This window comes from Doryrhamphus excisus, chromosome 9, assembly GCF_030265055.1.
Source record: "Doryrhamphus excisus isolate RoL2022-K1 chromosome 9, RoL_Dexc_1.0, whole genome shotgun sequence".
In the NCBI taxonomy this organism is placed as follows: domain Eukaryota; kingdom Metazoa; phylum Chordata; class Actinopteri; order Syngnathiformes; family Syngnathidae; genus Doryrhamphus; species Doryrhamphus excisus.
In genome coordinates, this window is record NC_080474.1 from 19075350 (window position 1) to 19083548 (window position 8199).

The following is an 8199-nucleotide window of genomic DNA, read 5'->3' on the forward strand; positions in this document are numbered from 1 at the left end:
GCTAATCTTGTTGATGTCACTGGCTATTGTCTTTCTCCTGGCTCCAGATTTAGGACAAATATAAAAGTGAGTGACGTCAATAATACTAGCACAGCAGTGAATGAAATCTTAACCTCACTATTGGAAATAACGTAGGCCTGACGGGCGTAACGGGGCCTAGCTTAATTAACAATTTGTTATGCTCAGAGTCCGATAAAGTTAAATTCTCATTACCTTACGTCTCTTGTCATTGCACAGTCCAGGTACATTGGAAACATAGTCAAGGAAGTGCCTTTTTATAACGGATAAAATCCGATTTACGCATATACCGGATATAAATCCGATATATGCGTAAAACGGACATTTTCCGGTATACGCATATAACGGATTTCGCTTATATCGGACAAAACCAGTGGGAACAATTGAATCCGATAGATCCGAGGTTTACTGTATTATATTTGTAGTTATACTATATAAGTGTGTGGGGGTGGAGCGGACAGGAAGAACTTAGTTTGGCATGGGTTATGGCCACTGTTAGCGATTCTTGCGCCTGTTGTGAGAAAATTCAAACCTGCAATAAAATCCTGTTGTTTTGGTGATCGAGTCTGGTGCTTGTTTGTCTCACCGAACATTACAGTAATATTACGGACACCAAGTGATCAGCGTGGAATACTACATATATATACTACAAGGATACGCCATAAGATGGTAGTAGCTTCAATTGAAGTATAATGAGTAGTCAGCATTATGTAAATAAATGCCACGACTATAGTTTAGATTGTGCTGTCCAATAAAAGCATGGATATTATTTCTTTATTATTTACTGTAATTTTGGCTTACACCTCCAGTCTGCCATCACTAGCGTACAAGATAACCAAAGCTTGAATATAAACATATAAACACTAGCCACGTTTACATGAGGAGTTTTTCTCTTTCCGAATGGAATCTTTCCGAATGACCTTTCCGAAAGCAATGGTATACATGGAAAGGAATATTCCAATCGCGTGTCTACATGCGCCACTATAATCAACCAGAATAGTCAACGGGGGCATGCCCAGTAAAACGTAAACACCAACATCACGTGATACCGACTTCCTCGAGTTTTTCTTTCCCTTGTTGGAATAACTCCGTATTGCCAGTTTTTCCTTCGTCCAGTCTTGAAATTTAGTCTGAATCAAAAACAAACTTTCCTTAGCAGTCCAGTGCCGATTGCTCGCCTCCATTTTTAAAACTGAAGAACGTCTGGAGCTGCGCGTTACGTCATATCTCAGCATTCGCTGAAAGAACGCACCCGAGAACAGGAAAAGATAAAGTTCAATCTTGATAATATTTTATAATTAAACTCAGGACATGTTTTATATAGATATGTATTTTATTTTTTTAATAAAAATGGACTTGTGAATGGCGTATAGAAGGGTTTAGATTCTGTTCCACAGATGGCGCTAATGCACACCAAAGCTGCTTGCCAACCGCCAATAAACAACAGAAGAAGAAAAACACCACAAAGAAGACTGCAACTTTCCGATTGAGCGGGTACAAGATACCTCAATCGGATTGGGGAAAGGAATATTCCACCCCTGGGAATCCGATTATATATTCATTCGGATTGGCACTTTTATTTCGGAATGAGGTGTATACAAAAGTTCAATTCCGTTTGAGCAAATAACCCGAATTGAATTGGACTATTTGGGTCCATGTATACATGGCTACTGTGCACTATTGTATGTTTACTTTGAACAGACACTCAATATACACTAAAGACCACCTGAATGGATTCAAACTGCATCGTGTTATCATCTCCAAACGTGCATGAGTGTACGAACGCAAAAACACCAAATGTCAGCGCTATCGCCAAGACGAGTGGCCTGCATGACGAGTTCATGTGCTCCGGTTCTCCACTCGTGTGTGTTAATATGCTCCCCATGAGGCGCTGCAGGCTGTGGTAATTATAGAAGCCCAGCTAGCAGACACATCACAAGAGCGCAGTACATTCAAAGCAACGTGCCCTTGCATGAATAGCAGTGCATGTATGCATGCATGAAGACACCACTTTGTAAATGGTTGGAACAACAATATGCGTTCACTGCGGGCGCATATTGAGTCAACCTTACTGTAGTTGAAGGGGGAACATAATGTGTTCCGGGATACTGGTGGACTCCTGATTTCTTCTGATTTATAAACCAGATTTGCTTTCCCCGCAGGACATAAAAACAATCCGTCCCAGGGTTAAGCTGTCACAAATATCACGCCTTTATTAACTGTATAAGCACGCAAGCAAGCAAAGCACTGTTAATATATAAAAACAATAACATAGCTTTAACTTTATTTTTATTTAAAAAAAAAATATTTTATATTTTCATTATATTTATATAATTATTATAACATTTTATAATAATATTATATTACAAATATATTATAATAAAATTATATTATAATTATAATAAATTTTATAATATTTATTATATTCATTTTATTTTAACTTTAAAGGTGATTTCTGATTTCCATTAAAAACACAAAACTTTATTTTTATTTGAAAAAAATATTTTATATTTTTATTATATTTATATAATTTTGATAATATTTTATAATAATAATATTATATTACAATCATATTATAATATAATTATATTTTAATTATAATACATTTTATAATATTTAATTTTATATTTTTATTTTAACTTTAAAGGTGATTTCTGATTTCTGTTAAAAACACTGTACCTCAACTTTGACTTGTGATAATATAGCCTTAACTTTATTTTTATTTTTAAAAATATTTTATATTTTTTATATAATTTTTATAATAATAATATTATATTATAATTATATTTTAATTATAATAAATCATAATATTTATTATATTTTATATTTTTATTTTAACTTTAAAGGTGATTTCTGATTTCCGTTAAAAACACTGTACCTTAACTTTGACTTATGATAAGGCTGCTTACTTTACCTAACTTGTGTTGAGGTGGGTGCCCCAAAAACATCAACAAAAAGCCAAAGAAAAAGCAACACGCATGTGCACAGCTGCTGATTTTGCGGTTTGAACTCCAAAGTTGTGTGTGTGAGATCCAAATAACACGACTGAAGGGGCATTTGAATTTTAGAGGTTCTTCGGTAAGTACGACAGTTTCAAGTATACTTGCTGTTAAATGCATGGCCAATATTAGCTAGCACACTTGGGCTTCAACAAAGCAGAATTAAAATAACTCCCTAAAGCCCACAGCTGTAAAGCCCCTGCCCAAACATAAAGCGATGTCGGGCTTAACCCACTTCTCAACAAAATCCAAATCCTGGCACTGGCCGCACAGCAGAGCGTCTGGGATTGTGTCCAATAAAGCACTGGTAAAAGGGAGAAATGCCAATGAAGCAGGATATGGATTACTTACCTTATTAATCAAGCTGATATGTCCTGACTGGTGTTTTTGCAGGCTGCTTTGGATGTCACGAGTCGGCCCTGTGTCTGCCGCATAATAACAAAATGTGGAGGCTGGTGGAGCTCAGACTGGGTTGGTGCAGGAGAGATGTCCATCAGAGGAGGGATGGATGAGGGGGGAAAAGGGCCTGGGGGGGAAAAACGGGAGAGTAAAGACCCAGAAAGAGAGGGAATGAGGATGACAAGACATCCATGCTCACGTCTCCTTCTTCATGCCAACGTTTGTTGGGACGTTTCCACTCAACTGACCTTCAATGGCTGTACATTCAGCACAATGGAGTGTACTGATATGAGATGTATTTTTACTAGCGCTTGGTTTTCTTTGTTAGTTTCATATCACATATTGGTATCGAGACGAGTAATCACAGCTAGCCCTACGGGGGAAATTGAACATTGTTAACATGATAATATTAGCATGCTAACATACTGTTTTTTTGCATCGTATGAGTATCCTGGCAAGACTACGGAGGCAATTAAACAAAACTCCTGACCCCCTCACAATTTTGCTAGGTGTTCCTCATACTGTGTTTTTAACATGATATTAACAATGTGATTAACAATGTTAACATGATAATATTAGCATGTAAACATTGCTACATGCTAATATTTGTTAATATTTGTTAACACAGTTTTGTTTAATTGCCTCCATAGCTCAAAATAACATGCTAATAACAAATATTAGCATGTAGCAATGTTTACATGCTAATATTATCATGTTAACATTGTAACATTGTTAATATCATGTTAAAAAAACAGTATGAGGATCCTGGCAAGACTACGGAGGCAATTGAACATTGTTAACATGATAATATTAGCATGCTAACATACTGTTTTTTGCATCGTATGAGTATCCTGGCAAGACTACGGAGGCAATTAAACAAAACTCCTGACCCCCCCACAATTTTGCTAGGTGTTAGCATGCTAATATTATCATGTTAACATGATAATATTTTACATACAAATGTAAAATATAGTACTGCCTCAAACAGTGAGGCAGACTGCCTAGCTGTGATTAACATTGTTAACATGATAATATTAGCATGCTAACACCTAGCAAAATTGTGGGGGGGTCAGGAGTTTTGTTTAATTGCCTCCATAGTCTTGCCAGGATACTCATACGATGCAAAAAAAACAGTATGTTAGCATGCTAATATTATCATGTTAACAATGTTCAATTGCCTCCGTAGTCTTGCCAGGATCCTCATACTGTTTTTTTTACATGATATTAACAATGTTAACATGATAATATTAGCATGTAAACATTGCTACATGCTAATATTTGTTATTAGCATGTTATTTTGAGCTATGGAGGCAATTAAACAAAACTGTGTTAACAAATATTAACAAATATTAGCATGTAGCAATGTTTACATGCTAATATTATCATGTTAACATTGTTAATAACATTGTTAATATCATGTTAAAAAAACAGTATGAGGATCCTGGCAAGTTAACAAATATTAGCATGTAGCAATGTTTATATGCTAATGTTATCATGTTAACATTGCACAGCATCCAGCAGCATCCAACATTGCTAGCATGCTAACATGAGCATAATGTTTGTTGGGACGTTTCCACTCAACTGACCTTCAATGGCTGTACATTCAGCACAATGGAGTGAACTTATATGAGATGTATTTTTACTAGCGCTTGGTTTTCTTTGTTAGTTACATATCACATATTGGTATCGAGACGAGTAATCACAGCTAGCCAGTGGTTTTACTAGAAAAAAAGAGCTGTGTGTTTGAGCTTACAAGGATTCTTTATTTAGGCCAATGCTTAGACCAGAGACCACTGTTTGAGGCAGTACTATATTTTACATTTCAGTTTAATATTTATCTTCATATGTGATATGTAACTAACAAAGAAAACCAAGCTAGCCTTGCAAGAAAAAGCTATTTTAGGTGTGCATGTTTTACATTAGGCGCTAGTAAAAAAATGCATCTCATATCAATACACTCCATTGGGCTAGCTGATAGCTTGATACCACTATCCGTTACGAGCTTTACTGCAACCTGCAGAGCAGACTAAACTTGACCTTGGCGTTTAAGCCTTTTGCAATAAAAATTATTCTCCCAAAAAACACATCCAAGCTTGTTATCGTTTTTTTTCCCCATTTGCAACTGCTCAGATTTGCTGTAAACCAGGTGTCCGATATCTTTGCGCCATAGTTAAAACCACAAAGGAGCTCTGATAGCGGTGCAACCGTCCAGCCGAGGGGACTACAATCGGCTAATTGCTGCTGACCTGTAACTGCATGCAGCACACAGACTGACAAGCCAAAGCCGTCAGTGACATACGTGAACACTTGCTCTGCAGCAGTCAGGGGATGGAATGCAATATCCTGACAGCGCACAGCATCCAGCAGTCATGCACACGAGACACACATTAGCCGCTGACTGATAACATATGGTGGAAAAAAACAAACAGCCAAAACAGGTGATGGTAATGATATTACAGTGTCGTGGTAAGGGAGGGATCAGTGAATGTCTGGCGGCTGGTCACAAATGAATGCCGTTTCATCACAGTACAAAACATATATTAAAGAAAACCCAAGAAGAGTATTAAAATGATGCAAATAGCAATAGACGTTATTACGTAATCACATTCAGTATTTGTACAAACTGCAAACATAGCAAAATTTTCAGGACAATTTGCTTTAAAAACAAACAGCAGAAACAGAACCACAAAAAACAGTATGAGGATCCTAGCAAGACTACGGAGGCAATTAAACGGAGGCTAGGTGTTAGCATGCTAATATTATCATGTTAACAATGTTAACAAATATTAGCATGTGGCAATGTTTACATGCTAATATCATGTTAACATTGCTAGCATGCTAACATGCTAACATGCTAGCAATGTTAACATGATAATATTAGCATGTAAACATTGCCACATGCTAATACATGCTTACATGCAAATATTATCATGTTAACATTGCTAGCATGCTAACATGTAAACATTGCCACATGGTAATATTTGTTAACATTGTTAACATGATAATATTAGCATGCTAACACCTAGCCTCCGTTTAATTGCCTCCGTAATCTTGCCAGTATCCTCATACTGTTTTACGGAGGCAATTAAACAAAACTCCTGACCCCCCCAAAATTTTGCTAGGTGCTAGCATGCTAATATTATCATGTTAACATTGCTAGCATGATAATATTAGCATGTAAACATTGCCACATGCTAATATTTGTTAACATGATAATATTAGCATGCTAACACCTAGCAAAATAGTGTGGGGGGGGGGGGGCAGGAGTTTTGCCTCCGTAGTCTTGCCAGGATCCTCATACTGTTTTTTAACATGATATTAACAATGTTAACAAATATTAGCATGTAGCAATGTTTACATGCTAATACTATCATGTTAACATTGCTAGCAGCAGACAGACAGTGCACAGCATCCAGCAGCATCCAACATTGCTAGCATGCTAACATGAGCATAATAGCATTTTTAGCGATTTCTATTAATTATTTCTATTCTATTACTTAAACAGAAACGTTCTATCATAGTAGGTGTTAGCATGCTAAAATAATTCTACTGCCATTTTTAGCATTTCCGGAGGTAGGCGCTTAGCAAACACTTTCATGTTACCATTGCTAGCATTCTTTAAGTCATTCAAACACTTCCATTGCAATGAATCTAAATATGTAAATGAAATAAATGTAGGTCGAAGGTAGACTGGATTCTAAACAATATAAACATTAGGTCTATTGACATCTGACACCACAGAAATGCATCACTTATCAGTGATGATGTTTATGATTGCACCTGCACTGTACCATTTTATGAGATCGATTTCTATCATGATAGATCATATAAGAAGGCAATTTTGGCTGACAACCCCAATAACAAGCACACCCAATTAACACAAAACGTACATCACATCACTGTACTGTGTGGTTGTATATTTCGACGGTACTAAACCTCAAGAATAAACACACATTACTCCTGCAACAACCCCTTATTTCCTCCCACTGTTAAAGGAAAAAAACACACACACAAAAAGCCTCATTATGTTGCTTTAGCGTGGATCAACACTCGGTTACATAATGAAAGCGAAAATGAACTATAACCCTGTCATGCTCTTGGTCGCTAATGGCGCTTTATCAGCTGATTCCGCAGAGAAAAAAGCATAAATAAGTGGTGTTTATTCGTGCCTATAAACCACAACAACAGCAAACTAATACCATTTTAAACAGTAGCTGTAGTGTTCCTGAATGCAACGCGACTAATTGACAGCTGCCCTTCCGCCGGTAAAAACAACGACACGGTCCACAACGTTTTAACGTAAACACTACACGATTTCTTTTAGTTAATTCATATAACTTACATGTGCTTTTCTTTACCGTTTGTCTCGGTACAGCTCCGCCGGACGGTGTCGAGATGTCCGTCAGCTCTCTCACTCGTTCTCAGGCCATCTATTTACTGTCCAATCCCCTGAAGCTAGGGAGCTGCTGTCGTCACTTCCGGACTCTCCACACTGTGCACCTGTAAATAAACCCCAGCGTTTTGCGTCACCAAAGATCGACTATTCTGTGAAGGAGTCTTTGTCTTGCAACATCATGTAAACCAGATCTCAAACTGAGTTCCGTTCACCTCAATTTCTCGTTCTGATTTTTGAGGCTCGATTACGTAATTAATTGTAATTCATTAACGTAATTAATTTTAGGTCACGGTATTTCATTTTATAATGACTTGTTAATTCCTCCATGCCGTTGCTGTTGTTAAAAAAGAAAGAGTGAGATGTTACTTTTCTTCCCCATGTTATGGT

General features: G+C 36.9%; 1 protein-coding gene across 2 annotated transcripts in view; it reads right to left on the reverse strand.

The window, feature by feature from the left end:
- Window positions 1–7906, reverse strand: part of si:ch211-45c16.2 (mitogen-activated protein kinase kinase kinase 13) — a 42077-nt gene extending 34171 nt beyond the window's left edge. Inside the window, exons 1-2 of one of the 2 annotated variants that reach the window (XM_058082698.1) lie at window positions 7759–7906; window positions 3369–3543 (exon numbers count right to left, since the gene is read on the reverse strand). The gene's annotated coding sequence lies outside the window, so the exon portion shown is untranslated. The remainder of the gene's footprint in view (window positions 1–3368; window positions 3544–7758) is intronic. The other variant, XM_058082697.1, reaches the window with a different exon arrangement.
- Window positions 7907–8199: the final 293 nt, after the last annotated feature.